Below are 17,638 nucleotides of genomic sequence, written 5' to 3'. Positions count from 1 at the left end.
TGGTAATTTTTTGTATGCAGTCTTTAGGGTTCTGCATATATAGTATCATGTCATTTGCAAATAATGACAGTTTCACTTTTTTTTCCAATTTGGATGCCTTTTATTTTTTCTTCTTGTCTGATAACCGAGGCTAAGACTTCCAGTACTATGTTGGATAAGAAAGTGGACATCCCGGTCTTATTCCTGATTGTAAGGAAAACACTTTTAGCTTTTGCCCATTGAGTATGATGTTGGCTTTGGGTTTGTCCTATATGGCTTTTATTATGTTAAGGTATGTTTCCTTTATTCTCACTTTGTTCAGAGTTTTTATCACAAATAGGTGCTGGATTTTATCCAGTACTTTTTCTGCATCTATTAATATGATCATGTGATTTTTGTCCTTCATTTTGTTTATGTGGTGTACCACATTTATTGATTTGTGAATATTGTACCAACCTTGCATCCCTGGAATAAATCCCGCTTGGTCATGGTGTATGGCTTTTTAATGTATTGCTGGATCTGATTTATTAGTTATAATCTGTCTATTCAAGTTTTCTGATTTTTCCTGATTCAGTTTTATTAAATTGTATGTTTCTAGGAATTTATCCATTTCATCCAAGTTGTCTGATTTGTTGGCATATAGTTGTTCATAATATTTTCTTACAATCCTTTGTATTTCTGTGGTGTCAGTTGTTACATCTCTATCACTTCTGATTTTATTGATTTGGGTCTTCTGTTTTGTTTTTCTTGATGAGTCTGGTTAAAAGTTTGCCTATCTTATTTGTCTATAAAAAAAAACCCTATCTCTTGGTTTTATTGATCTTTTGTATTGGTTTTTTAGATTCTATTTTATTTCTGCTCTGATTTTTATTATTTCTTTACTTTTACTCACTTTGGGTTTTGTTTGTTGTTATTTTCCAGTACCTTTAAGTATAAAGTTAGAATGTTTACTTGAGATTTTTCTTATTTCATGTGGTAGGCCTGTAATGCTATGAATTTCCCTCTTAGGACTGCTTTCTTGATGTTCCCTTGATTTTGGGTTGTTGTGTTCTCATTTTCATTTCTTTTAAGGTATATTTTGGTTCCTTCCTTTATTTCATTGTTGACCCATTCAATGTTTAGTAACATGTTATTTAACCTCCATGTGTTTGCGCATTTTTCAGTTTTTTCCTTGTGATTGATTTCTAGTTTCATACCATTATGTTCAGGGAAGATGCTTGACATTTCAATCTTCTTAAATTTATTGAGACTTGTTTTGTTTCCTAACGTGTTCTATCCTAGAAAATGTTCCATGTACATTGAAAAGAATGTATATTTGCTGCCTTGAGGTGAAATGCTCTGAAGATATCAATTAAATCTATCTAATCCTATGTGTCATTTAAGGCCTCTGTTTCCTTGTTGATTTTCTGTCTGGAAGATCTATCCATTGGTGTCATTGAGATGTTAAAATCCCCTATGATGACTGTGTATTACTGTTGATCTCTCCCTTTATATTCATCAAAACTTTCTTTACATATTTAGGTTCTCCTATGTTGAGTCCATAAATGTTTACAAGGATTATGTCCTTTCATTGGATTGCTCCCTTTATCATTATGTAGTGTCTTTCTTTGTCTCTTATTATGGCCTTTGCTTTAAAGTCTATTTTGTCTGACATAAGTGTTGCTACCCAGCTTTTTTCTCATTTCCATTTGTATGAAACATCTTTTTCCATCCCCTCAATTTTAGTCTATATCTTTCATTCTGAGATGCATCTCTTGTAGACAGCATGCATATGGTTCTTGTTTTCTTATTCATATAGCTAACCTAGGTTTTTTGATTGGAGCATTTAAACCATTAATTGACCATTGATAGGTATGTATTTATTGCCATTTTATTCTTTATAACTATGTTCCTCTGTTTTTTTCTTTTTCTTCTTAAAGAAGACCCTTTAGCATTTCTTGTAATACTGGTTTGGTGGTAACAAACACCGTTAGCTTTTTCTTGTCTGGGGAACTCTTTATTTCTTCTTCAATTTTAAATGATTGCTTTCCTGGGAAAAGTAGTCTTGGTTGTAGGTCCTTGCTTTTCATTACTTTAAATATTTCATGCCAATTCCTTTTTATCTGAAATATTTCTGTTGAGAAATCAGCTGACAGTTTTATGGAACCTCCCTTGTAGGTAACTGTCTTTCTCTCACTGCTTTGAAGATTCTCTCTTTGTCTTTAACCTTTGCCATTTAAATTATGATGTGTCTTGGTGTGGGCCTCTTTGGGTTTATCTTGTTTGGGACTCTCTGAGCTTCCTGGACTTGTGTCTCTTTTTCCTCCATCAAGTTAGGGAAGTTTGCAGTCATTATTTCTTCAAGTAGGTTCTCGATCTCTTGCTCTCTCTTCTCCTTCTGGTACTTTTATGATGCAGATGTGGTTTCACTTCATGTTGTCCCAAAGGTCCCTTAAAGTATACTCATTTTTAAAAATTATTTTTCTTTTTCCTGCTCTGATTGGGTGTTTTCAGCTACCTTGTCTTCCAAATTGCTGATTTGACCCTTTGCTTTATCCAACTTACTGTTTATTCTTTCTAGTGTATTCTTTTTTTTTTTTTTTAAGTTTTATTATTGTTTAAAATATTACAGATGTCCCTTTTTCTCCCCAATGACCCGTTCTACCCTGTTCCTTCCCCCTCCCCAGTCCCTCTCCCCGCCATTGTCCATGTCCTTGGTTCTGTATATATGCACATAAATTCTTTGGTTACTCTCTCCCCCTCCACCCACCTGCCCTCCTCCATCCCTCTGACATTCATCAGTCTCCCCCCTCCACCCACCTACCCTCCTCCATCCCTCTGACATTCATCAGTCTCATCTATGCTTCCATGTCATTGAATCTATTCTGTTCATCAGTTTATTAAGTTCTTTAGATTCCACGTATAAGCAAAATCATGTGATATTTATCTAGTGTATTCTTCATTTCAAATATTATTCATTTCTGATTCTTTTAATAGTTTGTATGTCATTTTTCATGCCATTAAAGTTTTCACTAAATTCCTTGATTTCTCACTAAGTTCCTTGAGCATCCTTATGATTATTTTTTTGAACTCTATATCTGGTAAATTCCTTGCCTTCATTTTACTTAGCTCGTTATCTGCAGATTTCTCCTGTTCTTTCATTTTGGGGATTTTTTTTTTTTTTTTGGTCTTCCAAGTTTCGCTATCTCTTTGTATTTGTTTCTATGTATTAGGCAGACCTGCTATGTCTCCTAGTCTTGGTAGTGTGGCCTTACATAGTAGGTGTTTTGCCAGACCCAATGGCACAGCATTATTGATCACCTGAGCTTGGTGGTTCAGGAATGTCCCTTGTGTGGGTTATATGAGCCATGATTGCTATTGGCCCATTTGTGTGTCAGGAGGACCCTCAGCCTTGTTTACTGTGAGGATTGACTCCAACCACAGTGTAAGAGCTGCTGTGCAGGTGCTGATCACATGAACTGGACTTTACCTAAGGAATGTCTAGTGCCTATCAAGATCTTTCTTTGGATATGCCGCTTGTGAAGCTAATTGGACCCTTCTCTGATGTCCGAAGTTGACCTCTTGGTGTGTCTTTCAGCACTTCTAAAAAGGGACCCTGGTGCAGGTCCATGTCAGATGCTTCCTGTGACTGGTCCTAAGCAACCTGTTTAGAGCAAAAAAGTGGTCCACAGTGTGTGTCTGCTTCTGCTGGACCTTGGTGTGTGAGGGAAGGACTAAGCTGTGTACCAAGCAAGGCTGACTTCCAGCAGCACCAAGCTCAGGGGCTGGTCAAGCAAAAGGACAGCACCCAGAGATTTGCCTCCACCTGCCTCTGCCTGTCGGCTGCCTGTTAGACTCAGTTACTGAAAGAGCCTCTGGTGGTAGTCGTGTTGCAAGAAGTAGGTTCTCAGTGAGTCACCAGGTAGGGATGGGTGGTCTTTACCAGATTGATACAGGTTTAACATCAGTGCCAGTACTGGGTCTGAGGCCATTTAGCAAAAGTCCCAAGGTATACCAAGTCTAGCTGCCCTCTGCTGGGTGATTGCCGACCTTTATGGTGGGGCAGAGTCTCAGGGAGTCAGCGGGTGAGTCCAGCAGAGTTTATCAGTGCTAAATAGGCCAAGATTTGGCTGTGTGATGAAAAGGCTCTGCAACAGTTAGGTGTGGAAGGGGAAAATGGCCTCTAGCCTAAAGCCACACAACTCAGTCTATTTCAGATTCTGCCAGGAGCCTAGACTCAGTGGGGCATGGTTGCTGGTATTGGGAAGGTGAGCTAGTGAATATCTTGTGAGAGGGAATCGCTGGTCAGGCTTGTGGGAAGGTGGGGCATGTGGCCCCTGCCCTAGAGCCTCACAACTCAGTCTGTCTCAGATTCTACTGAGATATCCTTGGCAGGGTGGGGACACCTGGATTCAGGTGGGTAGGCTAGTGGATTTCTTGTGAGGAGGAGATGCCAGTCAAGTTCATGGGACAGTGGGGTGAATGGCCTTGCCTCAAATCCACACAATTTAGTCTTTGACACCTTGAACTTGCCTGGACCTCTACACTCCAGCCCAGGTGGCTGACTGCTCAGCAGGGTATGAGCTCCCTAGAGTGGGTTGACAAGGAGTCCAGAGGGTTGGGCCATTGCATTCCCCCAGGCTGATGCCATATGGAGGGGAGCACTACCCAAGAAAGATGGCATCTGCAGTGTGGGAGGGACTCAGCACAGGGATCCTGGCAGCTGTCCCTTCAGCTCTCTCCCCAGAGCCCAAAACCCCAGTCTCTCCATCATGACTTTAGCCTGCTCTGCCCTCCATTTGCTGGATCCTAGGGTGCGTAACTGAGATGGAGATTTTTTGTGTTAGCCCTTTAGAGGGCACCTATGTCTCTAGCAGACTCCCATCTCTCCCTGGCAGACAGAATCCCTTCTGATTTTCACAGACAGGTATTTTGTGGGTGTCTCTTCTGGCTTCTGGTGCTCTGGGCTGGGGACTTAGGAGTGGGGTTGAGATCCACACTCCTCAGGGACAACTTTTGGGGCTGAGATATCCCTCCAGAATCTCAGCTTCCTCCTATAAGAGTGGGACCAGCCCTTTCTGTTTCTCTGCCCTTCCTACTGGTCTTGATGTGGCTTCTTCTATAGATCCTTGGTTATAAGACTTCTGTTCAACCCATCTTCAGGTTGGTTCCTCAGACTGATGGTTCTACATGTTTAGTCCTGGGAAGAGGTGGGTGTACCTTACACTAACTCTGCTGCCATCTTGGATACTTTATTAATTTATTTATATTAATAAACCTATGGGCTTCAATTTTATCAATGGGTTGTGATCCCACATTGTGTGTATATGTCAAAACAGAGGTGTAATTACAAACTCAATCCATTTGCATTATTTCACAAGTTGTAATACTTTTCTTCATTTATCAATGAAATAAGTTATAAAATAACTTCAAAAACAGCCAGTGGCAAACAAATTTCCTTGAAAATCACAGTCACATAAATGGTACACTTTTGAAAAGAGGTGGTGGGTGAAAGTTTCATCCACTTTCATAAAATACAGGATGGGGCAAAAGTAGGTTTATAGCTGTTCATATGGAAAAGAATGCAATAATTAATAAATAATAATACAAGAATAAACTGTGTTTCATGTATTCACAACTGTAAACCTACTTTTACCCCATCCTGTACTGGACCCACTCAAAAGTAGAGAGAAAAGGCAACTTTATACAACATATACTATTTGCATCCTAATAGCACCAGATGGGGGATATGTTTTCCAAATGAGATCTAGGAAGTGGAATGAGCAATCATCAATCCATCCTCCTCTGCTCAAAGGCTGTCAACTTGTTAATTAAAAAAAAAGACCACATAAAAACTGTTCCACATATCACTAAGAGAAAAAACAAAGTAAGTCCACTACATGTCTAAAATTACTCTCTCTAGGGTATAACTAAGAAGCAGTTTTAACAATTCAAGCCAAGAATTTATCTATCAGAGTCATAACAAGCTTGTCTTCCTTTAAAACAAACAGAAGTTTTTGAAATAAAACAAAAAATGGTCACATTTCTTACAATGCATAGCCACTCAGCATTAACTAGTATTTAGGTTGCTTTAGGAGGGAGGGGCCCTATCTCACAAGAGTACACATGGGTAGGTGCAGGGCATTTGTCATAACTGCAACAGCAAATTTTAATTTTTAGTCTTTAATTTGCTTTAAACATTGCTTTTAGTAGTATGCCAACACCACTGGTGCAGTAAGGGGTTGGGAGAGACCTTCAGAGCAGCACAGTTTTGGAGACTGCAGGGCAGCTAATAAGTAGTGTTTTTGTCACACCCACTCTTTAGGCCTTTTTTTTTAAGAGTGCAGAACACTCCACACACATGACAGCCTCCAGGCCATGAACCCACTTGTAAGCAGTCTCCAGGGTGAGAAGGTGTTGCTTGTTCTTAGCAAGTGTCTCATTACTGAGGGATTGTTTGAGGTCAATGTCAGTCCCAACAAGAAGGGAGTTTTTGGACAGTGGTGTCCCAAGTACCCACTTTTCTTTTTTATTCTCAGATGAAGATAGAGCACTGAAAAGCAGACTAGAGATGCATCTGTTTGTGGACTAGCAAGAGGTTATAATCTGTCATAATTTTCTAGCCTCTAGTATCAAGATGTCCGAGAGCACATGGCTCTCTACCCAACCTAACTGCTTGTGCAGCTGTTAGATGTGGCTGGAATACATTCAGACAAAAATCTGCTTGTCAGATAGGCTGTTAGGTGACCTTCTCTACTTATGGCTCTTTCACTGATGACACAATTGCTTGCTTGTGTTGCTAAAGTATTTCTGCATGTACTTTACATGTTGGCCTCAATCTCTCCAGCTGAGCATTGGCAACTCTGAGTGGGGTGTCCACTGTTACACAGTGGAATGTCCACAACATATTTAGATGCTCACATTTTTTCTAGATTTGGCCAGGTAGGGCCCTATCAAGCTGGCTCTTATTTTGTCCTTGTAGTCCTTTGAGCATTTTTGCATTTCCTGAGGAGACAAAAAAGTTGTGCTCTTCTTAAGCCAGCAATGGAATCCGCTATTTCTCTGAAGAGCTCTGGTTCATTTTAGTGAAGAATGACATTTAGAAACCAATCTGGTCTGAGCACTCAATATGCTCATTGCTACTAGGCCCTTCAGTGAAAGGAGCAGAAAATAGTAGTATGTATACACACACATGTTAATATGCGCACATCTATAGCATCTGTAACTATCTCTGTCTCTATCTATGTATGTATGAATGAAAAATTCTTGAGTTAATACCGGTACATCCAATTCCAATTCAATACTAGAGTCATTTCTAGCCTTTTCCTTTCCCATGTAGGTAAATCCCTTCTCAACTCGATCAACTGCAATTTAAGTGGGAGGGAGAAAAGCAAAAACTGCAAGCCTGAATATTATTGATGCAATAACTCTCCTGTGGAAATAAATCAAGATTGACTTTCTGTACTTGTTCATGTATAGGTCACCTTCTCTAAGCATAGGTACACGCTTACATCATGATGACTCAGAACTGCATTGTTGCCCAGAATAAAGCGAGGTTTGCTAGAACAAGATGTGGGCAGTGTGGCAACAACATGCCAGGATCCAGGAGCTGATGAGCTCAAGGTTCCCCGAGAAAGGCACTCTGCATACCCATCTCCAGCCTAACCTGGAACAGTTTAGACTACATGTACCTAAAAGGGGTACCCTGCTTCTGACCCTTTTGGGGACATCATCCAGTATCTGTTTCAAGGTCAGGTTTATCAGAGTTACTTCTTCTGGGTGTATTTTCCCCCTGCCCCAGTTTCCCTCCTTCCCTGTGATGCCAGCTATTCAGGGAGTGCCAGAGGCTGAGCCCCTCTGGTCTCTGTGAGGACCTTAATGGTGAGGAGTTTAGTCTCTGGAGTCATGTTATAGAATCTAAGCTAGAGATAGAAAGTGTATAAATCTGTTAGTTGAATCTGGCCCACAGATATTTTGTTTGAGTTCACTTTATAAAATTAGAAGTTTTCAAGTAAAAAGTCAGAGTTCTGACTTTTCTTGAAAATATGTGAAGATCTGGCAACCAGAGGCCATTATTCCTATGCACTGATGCTCAGTTAGAAGTTTAGAAGGGGCAAGCATTCCCATAATCACTTCTCTTATTTCAAGGCCAGTCTAGGACCACCAATGTCTTTGGAACATTAGTTCAGCACTGGTTGAGGATGACTCTGGGCCTGCCAGAAGATGAGGCAGGGCAGAAATGCAGTCCAGATCAAGCCTTGACTTCAAGTTCAGTTTTGGAACAAAACTGGTAAATAAAGCAGAGTCTCTATGCATCTGCATCTCTTTAGTCTACCATGTACCTAGTGAGCAGAGGAAAAACAAAGACATAGCCAAGGGGCTCAGAGAGAGGTAGGAGCTGTGTTGCTTGCTTTACTTCCTGGGCACACACCTAAACCACATTTCCCAGAAAAGCCTACAGTCAGAGTAGGGCCATGTGACACATGCAGGTGGAAGTGATGTACAGCAACTCTAAGACTGGCCCTTACTCCTTCCTGCTCTACATCTTTCACTCTCAATCTCTTTCCTGGTTTCAAGAGTCTCAGATTCAGTAGAGGATTCTGAAGTCTCCTGAATGGCTCTGTGGAGCAGAGTGCTCCTCTCCGCAGATCTCATGGACTCTAATGAAAACAAGAAATAAACTTCTGTGGTTTTAAGCCACTGAAATTTGGGAGCTATTAGAATGACTAGTGCATCCTTACGAGCACACTGGCCTTGACTAGTGCACAAATTCAGGGTTTACTAAGGTTCTTACAGAAAGTTCAGTTTCCTTTGAGGTAAAACTTCTCAAATAAATGCCACATACCCAGCAATTTCCAAGTTCTTTCCATCCAATCACTTCCTCATCACCAATAATCTGGTTTCTGTTTCTTGATTCAACTTGAAGCACACTTTCCAACAGTTAAAACTGCCAAATCCAAAATACTTCTTTCTTCCCATTTTACTTTTGTTCTTGGGGTATTCAACACTTTTACACACTGACTCTAGGAGTAGACTGTTTCATATTCCAACTCCACCACCACTTACTAGCTGTGGGACTTTGGTCAATTCTATAGCTTCACTGAACTCACCTAGGGGTTCATGTGAGAATTCGTTAAGATAATGTGAAGTGAATTGAATGAAAACTGTGAACAAATGCAAGAACTCCCTGAATGTTGGCCACGGCCACTAGGATGAATATTGCAGTGTTTTCATTGTCTCCCTCTTTCCCTGGCTGCTTCTCTGTAATATTTTTTGCCTCTTCTCTCTCTGCTTCCTAATTTTTATTTTTTCAAGGTTATTGTCTTGGATCTTTTCACATCTCATTTCTCCTCTGTGACTGACACACTTTTATGTCAGGTTCTGAATGTTCTACCCAACTTTATTTCCAATTTGCTTCCTCTATACCTCTTCTCTCACATGCCATCAAAGGAATCCTACATACACAGGAAGAGATCAACTGACCTCTTTCCTCTGGGCCTTTATGGCAGACCTCGTCAGAGACTGGATCAAAAAGAAAGAACTTCTAGAGGACATAAATTTTACCATGAGCTCTATGCACTAGAACTTAGTGACTGAGTCACAGCACATCCCAATGACTTAGTAAAGTTTCCTCTAAGGGATTGTGAGTGCTCACTAACTTCTGAGGCCTTTATATATTTCAAGATCAAAAGTATGGTCCGCCACTCATGGTTCTTTTATTCCTTTCTCCTAAATACAGCACAATCTAGGATTATTTCAGTTGGTTTATTTTTCTTTAGAATGGGTTTCCCACGGTGAGATCCACAGAGTATTTGACCTTTAACATATTTCTCAAAAAGAGTCTTTCAGAGTTAAGTAATTTTAGAAACATGAAACAAGTAAGAGCAGCATCTTTGGGTGAAGCCCAATTTGTTGAGGTCTTTCAGCTGCCCCAAGAGGGCTCAGCAGGGACTGAGAGAAGAGTTCCAATTGCCTAGAGCCACAAGTGGTAGTTGAGAGCAAATAGGCCAGAGAGGGAAGAATCAGCACTGTGAGAAGCAAGGAGATATGCGCAGTGTCCCAGAAATGAGGGAGTCTGAGAGATTAAAAAAATATGGTATGGTCAACTTCATAAAATGACAAAATGTCAAAGAGAATTTGTTCATTCATTCTAAAAGAATTTTTTTGGTTACTGGCACTTACCTAGGGATTTGTATTGGACACCTGGCCAAGGTTAGTTACTAAGTAGTGACCCAAACAGACATGACTCCAGCTATTGAGATGGAAGAGACTGGTGGGACTGTGAGTACCCACAACAAACTGAGACCCAGATAGGGCAGTCAAGGCTGATGTGAGCTACCAGGCTGAGCAGTCCTTGGAGGCCCAGGGATGGAGGATCATGGAGCAGAAGCTAGAGGGAAATTAGGTTGTTCTGAGTCTTAATTATAGTCCTCAAAACAGAAGAAGAATGCCAAAAAGATTGGTAAAGGGGGAGAGCCAGGCACCTTGGGTGCACTTCAAGTAATTAGAGAAATCTCAGGGTACTCTTGCCTTTGATTGTTGGTTCAAGGGGGTGACTCTGGGAAACAATTATGCAATGTACTTTTTACTTCCTCTCACTCAACTTCCAAATGAAAAAATAAGGCTGGCACCTTTCAAGAAGTGTTTTCAAATATTTTGAAAGAAATTCCAGAGGGGGGAGAACATCTGTGTCCATTGCAGCTCAGCAGAGGTAGCATGACTTACACATGGGAGCACTTGATAAGATACTCAGCTTCTTGTAAGGATATTTCCCATGTGGCCATGATGCAAAGGCCATGGGGCAAAGACTGCATAGCTAATACCCAAAGTCCAGGAGAGACTAGCAAATTTGCTTTGTTTAACCTACACAGTGTTATGAAAAACTTGAATTAGTTTCCAACATTTAGCATAAAATATGGATTTCCAGCTTCTCTTAACAAAACAAAAAAAGAGAAAGAGTTTTTAAAAAATTGAGAGTTTGAGCAAATTGGCTGGATCTGAGTTGCTGTTTTCTCCTTTATATGGGTCAGGTGCTGTATTTCTACACCAGGGTAGTCATTTACTACGTCACCTGCCTGGCCCTCACAGAGATCTAAGTTGGTCACCTTTGCTATGCGACATTGTTGAAACTGATACTATTATTTTAAATCATGTTTTCAGGCAACATTATGAAATCTGGGTTTCTTAAATCCCTAGAACCAATAATATAAAAGAAGGGGCCAATCCAGTTCCTTAAAATTCTTCCTAAAGATACTCAGAATCCCTTTGGAGGTGTGTCTCATTTACTTTTTCTCTTATTTTTGTTCTGACCTATAGAAGCTACTAATACCCGATGAAATGGGTACTACGAAATGACTGAAGGTCCATATGAACTTCACAGAGTCATTACGACAGTTAAATGAGTGACTATTTGTAAAGTGTTCCAAACAGGGCCTGGTAAATAGTTATGTACTATATATGTACTTATTAAATAAAACAATTTAAATGTTGCCAATGTTTAATGAGGTTGCCAAATCATATTTACCTTTTCCTGTTGTTTTTTCTCTAGTCTGGGTTCAAGCTAAAAGGTGGCTTATTCTCAGGTCACTGTGTCTGTTCGCAGTCCAAGTAAGAAATGGACCTGGCACCCTTGCCTGTTTTACTTTCTGTATTTATAAGTTGCACAAGACTACACTCCTGAATCCTCAATGCCTTTTAGAGATTTTTAGTAAAAGAGACCTTTTAGTCTCTATTTGTTCTTGATCGTGACTTCTCTTTCTGCCCTATCTACCCAAGACACAAGACACAAGGACATGCGGCCTGGACAAAAAGAATCCGAGTCAGAGACTGGATGTCATTCAAATTTGCATTTCTCCTCCCAATGTATAAATTTCATGCCCCCCCTTTCTTTTCCTATAGACAAGGTTCTATGGTTGTACAGCTAGAACCTGTAGCCCAGCTCCCAAGGTACTTTAGAAAGCTCAGTTCCTCAGAATCCAGTGAAGAACACAGTTCAGGGCTCCAAGCTTGGTTCTCTTTCAAACTAGGAGTTCAGTGGCTTTTGTGCCCTCTTCATCTTCACAGTCAAGCTGCACATAGCTCTGCTTTTCAAGGCACTCATTCTTTCCAGGGTAGCGGCTGTCTGTACCTTTGAGCGCCGGTAATCAAAGGTGAAAGAGCCTCCAGCAAGAAAATTAATATAATCTTTATTTTCTGTCAAACCTCCCCCTTGCCATTCCCATCCCCAAATCACAGTTAACTAATGACCAAATACAAAATAAACTTTTGTCAGTACTCATCAGTAATTGTTTAAACCAGTGATACTATTGTTGAAAAGTCCATGCAAAATATTAATCCCTTCAGTGGGTACCCTACTTTCAAATACTAAATAATTTATTTTTTTGGCTGAGAATAAGGAGATCCTCTTTCTTGTCTCTTTTCTCTATTTGACATTCTCGGTAGATTTTTCTTTTAATATTTTTATTGACTTTTTTTAGAGAAAAAGTTAAGGAGAGGGAGAGAGAGAGAAACATCGATCCACTGCCCTGTGCACGCTCCCTACCAGGGGTCAAACCTGCAACCAGAACATGTGCCATGACTGGGAATTGAACCAGTGACTTTCTGGGTGTGGGACAATGCTCAACCAACTGAGCCACATCAGCCAGGGCAGTAGATTTTTTTAAATTTATTTTTTATTTTTTAGAACAATAAACACCTTTATTACATGAGCTAAGATTGGAAGGGGGAAGTTTTATTTGCCTTTCTGGGCCTTGGCTTTCCTCAGATAGAACTCCAGTGCCTTGCCCTCTAGCACATAGCCATCTGCTTGGCCACAGTGGCCTTGTCTTAAAGAAAGGCATCAAAGAAGCTTGCCCTGATGCAACTTCTACTCCAGAAGACTGTTAATTTTGGCATTCTTTTTCCTTCTCGTACAAAAATTGTGTGTTTGGTGGGGGCCAATCTTAGTGTTGGCAGCAGGGCATCCTAGCTCATAGTTTTGCTTCTTGTGGTAGGGCTCTCTCTTGTACCAGGTCTTGTGGTACTTGTACCAGTTGTCTCGAGAGATCCCCATGGCTAGGCATCAGCTGGAAAGAGCCTTAGTAGAATTTCTTGACTTATTTATTGCCTTCCTTGAAATATTATACTTGATTATGACTTTAGATATCTCACAATGAAAGAATATATATGTAAAAACTAATAAAACATTATTTACATATAAATTTTATATAAAAGGGTATGTATATATAATGCTTTTAAAAAAATGACACCTATAACTTTGTGCACATGCACAGGTGGTGTTTGTGTCAACACCAATCATCGGAAGCACAGCTGTAATGAAATGAGTGTCCGCTGGGTATTTTATTTAATTGAGATATTCCCCCTATGAAATGGATAATATTTCTTTTTCACAGATGAAAAAACAGTTTTTCGACAAACTTAGTAACTTTCTCAAGGACACACTATTGGCCAAGGGCAGAGTTCAGATACAACTTCTGGTCTGTCAGGCCCTAAGTCTTTGTGCTTTCCCACTAGTATATGGGAAAGTCTAGCTCTCATCTCTGAAGGGACAAAGCCTCTGAGACATAAGACACTATTTACAAAACACATTTTTCATAAAACTCACAGATTTTATAGGCTGTGTCTCTGCCTTATCTCCAGACAGTTTGGGAAAACTACTTTGTTAGATTCTAAGAAGGGTGTTCTGACAGCCATGCAATACAGCAGCTGATATCAGAGGGAGAAAAATAAACCCACTAGTTCCTTTGGGATTTGAGAAATGGATTTTTGTAGAATTTAACATAGATGAAAGCATTTCCAAAGGGACCTGGAACTCGGGCCAGTGATGTTCTTTAAAAAATTCAGCTCTAGCCCTGGCTGGGTAGCTCAGCTGGTTAGAGCATCAACCTGATATGCCAAGGTTTTGAGTTCAATCCCTGGTCATCATACATATAAGAATCAACCAATGAATGCATAAATAAGTGGATGAAGCAAATTAACCTCTCTCTCTCTCTGTCTTTGTAAAATCAATAAAACTTTTTTAAAAAAAATTAGTTCTAACAGACTGACTTTCAACACCTCACTTAAGTAGGGTCAAGAACACAGTTTCAGATTCTCTGGGACTGGATGGACCAAGAGTCCCAGCCATTGAAAGAAAGGCAACTGGGTTGGTGCTGGCCAGAGAAGAAACCTAGCCACACTTGGTGCATTTTGGAGATTATTATGGACAGATCTTATGGCAGGAAAGCACATTGTGGTTTCCAAGATGTCTTAATGATATTAGAACACACTCTTTTAACTCAGATATTAAGATGTTACTGGACAGGAACTGGGACTGGAGTGGGTCTGCCTTGGGCTAGCCTGATTCTGACTTCATGCAGGAAATATTTCACAATACGAGTCCAGGTGATTTTGAGAGCATGTTTATTAAAGCTGGGGACAGTGAAACAAAGAAAAGCTTTAAGAGAGAGACTAGGTAGGGCTGCTTTGACTCAAAGAAAAGGGGGTCTTGGAGACAGGTTCAAAGGTTTAGCCTGAAATGAACTGCTGCTGCCCATTGCTCCCCTGGTTGCAAGTCTCATGGGGGCCCTTGGAGTTTAGGAGATACACCCCTGGGAGGGAAGAAAGATATTGGGTGTGCTCCTGGGAGGGAGAGTGTGCCCTGGATCCTTTGTGTTGAGGGTTTTAAAGGCTGGGAGTTTAGGGGAGCTCTTGAGGGGGATCTCAATAGAATATTTCTCAGCTTTATGACTGATGCACCTGAATGAGATTTATTCTCTGAACTTAGTCTGTCCTTGGGTGTGGTTGGCCCAAAGGGCACTAATTGGATTTCTGTTATCTGTCTCCTTGAGTAGGGTGATTTAAGCTATTTACCCTCTTCTTGAAAAGGAGAATGTAAACCATTTACTCTTAGGTGTCTTTATTTAAGGAAGATAGGATTTTTTGATTTACTAGGTGTCTTTAACCTACTTGGCTATTTAACTATCTGTCTCAGTTTCCTTATTCCACTTGTCCTGGCTTACTAACCTGTCTCAAGGATACTGCTCAGAAATCCTAAGAAATATGTTTTTGAACCAAATTGCCCCATGGGCTTCTTGTCCACTTCAATCTTTGGCATCTTTGGGCCATTTGAACTTCGGTTTTCTGTATAGATTTTATATAGGGGACAACAAATTAAATAATGTCTTTGATATTAGTGATATATACTTTCAATAACAAATACAGCAGTGGTGATCATATTATTGTTTCTTCTAACAATTAATAATAAAAAGTCCAAACATTAAATGAATTCTTAATGAAGGTAGTTTTTTCGGGGGAGCTAATCTAAGATGGTCTAAATATATAAATTTTTTCAGGCCTCACTGGATTACATTTCAGCATGCTTATCCCATTATCTTTTTTTAATCAAAATAATTCTGACTCAGCCTACTCTTATAGGGCTGGCAGAAAATTTAATGTTCATAATTATTGGGATTCCCCACAGGATCGGGCAAGGGCTTCCCACCACCTTCCACAGATGACATGTTCAGGGAATCCTCCATCTCAGTCCTCACTAGTGCCTCTGTTGCTTCCTCTTGATGGCTTTCCCATGAGCCCACTTGACTGGGCTGTCCTATACCTCCTAGAATTCCCTTTCTGTGTTTGCTGTCAGCATGAGATTCGAGGGAGATTCTCTTCTGACAATTGGAGGATGGAAGGAAGGCAGCAGTCCTTTTGTAGCACACACACATTGTTTCGGATCTGTCAGTTCTTCTAGATCTTCTTTCAGTTTCTCTGACTCCTGCACTGGGTGTGTGTGTGTGTATATTTAAGTTCTTGACAAAGGACGCTGGCCTCTGTAGGATACTCTTGTCACCAAAGTCAGCAGCAGTGAGAATCCATGTGGGCCATCCTGGCCCTTGTGAGGTTTCAGCCTGCTTATGACTTTCCTTCCTGACTACCAATCTGTAGATATGGGGACAACTTTGCAGAGATTGCTTAGTAAACCCCATGAGTGCTTAAACCAATTCCCCTTCTTAAATCTGTATTTATCTTCTACTGGCTCTCCTTCTCTGAGTTACCCTAATACACTTCCATGCTGCTCTCTGAAGGTACAAGCCTTTGTCAAGGCTAGAATCACAGGGTCTAGATGGGGCCTGTTTACATATATACCTGAAGCCTCTCCTTGAGGAGTTTCTGTCACTCTTGCAGTTCAGCATAGTTCTCTGCCATGGTAGGACCTGAAACTTCTGTCCCTTTCTTAGTCTGGGAGAAATCCCACTGTGTGGTTCTGCTCCATGGTCCTCACCCTGGAGAATCTAATGACATTTCCTCAGTGGGCTGAGGCTTTCACAGAAGACATCAAGAGGATTTGATTTCAGGCCACTTCTGCTTTCAACCCCAGTAGAAACACAGAGTGAGGTAAACTAGTACAACCCTTTACTGTCTTGGAGTTGGAGAGGTCTATGTAGGAGAAAAATTAAAGGGAAACAAGCACAAACACTTCAATAGTTGTCCTGCCATAGTAGGGCATATCTAAAGATGGGGACACAGATATGCTCCCTAGCCAGTGTTTCCAAAAGCCAGCTCAGTTGTTTCCAAATCCTATGCCTACCAAATCAGAAACTTCCAGGGTGGGGTAAGGGGAATTGACTTTTAATTAGAACTCTTCCCAGTGGTTCTTATGCACAGCTGAATTTAGAATAACTGTCTTACAGCATCTTCTGTATATTAAATGTCAGTTCTCTTAGTAGAGCATTTGATGCTAATGAATAGCAAACAGAAATAATTCTCCTCTACAAGGGCCTGGTGTGTTGGCTACTTCATATAGCTAAAGAGGCATTTGTGTGTTCTAGAAGCTAGAAGAAGCAGAGAAGGGGTTCAGCCTCTGCATTTGCCTGGGTGCCCTCCTGAGGAAGGTGGTATGTGTCCTTGTGGCTTCCCTGAACTGACCTGGCAGGCTTCTAGAGGATAGAGGAGCTTCAGTTCACTGAGGAAATAAACACAGGCAGAGCATGATGGTGATGGAGATTGTCCAATAAGAAAGCAAAGCCTGCCCAGCCAGTGTGGCTCATTGGTTAAGCGTCGACTCTTGAACCAGGAGGTCATGGTTTGATTCCCTGTCAGGGCCCATGCACGGGTTGTGGGTTCGATCCCCAACAGAGGGCACACAGGAGGCAGCTGATCAATGGCCCTCTCTCATCATTGATGTTTCTATCTCTCTCTCCCTCTTCCTTCCTTTCTCTGAAATCAATAAAAACATATTTTTTAAAAAAGAAATAAAAGGAAGCAAAGCGTGACTGGAGCAGTATTCTGTGGGTCTCAATGTGAGGCCTCCATACACTGGGGGCCTTTTTGCACTTGGCATGAGAACCCTCATTGTCAAGCAATGGGTCAGGAGACTGGAGAGACACCATGGGAGGCTGCCCTGAGAAGATTATGGGACCTTGAAGACAGAGTAATTGATGAAGATGAAGAAGTTGAAACCAACAGAAGTATTAATACCCCAGTCTTGTCCTAAAACTGATTTGAAGAAGGAATCCCATGAAGTCTTTTCAAAGGAAATGATTGAGTCTGTGAGCTATTCTTCCATGGGGTTATATTCTGGGAACTTCTCCTCAAACTTTTTTTTTTAAATCATCACCCAAGGATATATTTTATTTTTTTAGAGAGAAGGGGAGGAAGAGAGAGAGAGAGAAACATCGATTGGTTGCCTCTAGTACAT

This window comes from Miniopterus natalensis, chromosome 2 (genome assembly GCF_054644295.1).
Source record: "Miniopterus natalensis isolate mMinNat1 chromosome 2, mMinNat1.hap1, whole genome shotgun sequence".
Lineage (NCBI taxonomy): Eukaryota > Metazoa > Chordata > Mammalia > Chiroptera > Miniopteridae > Miniopterus > Miniopterus natalensis.
Note: the sequence above shows the minus strand (reverse complement) of the source record.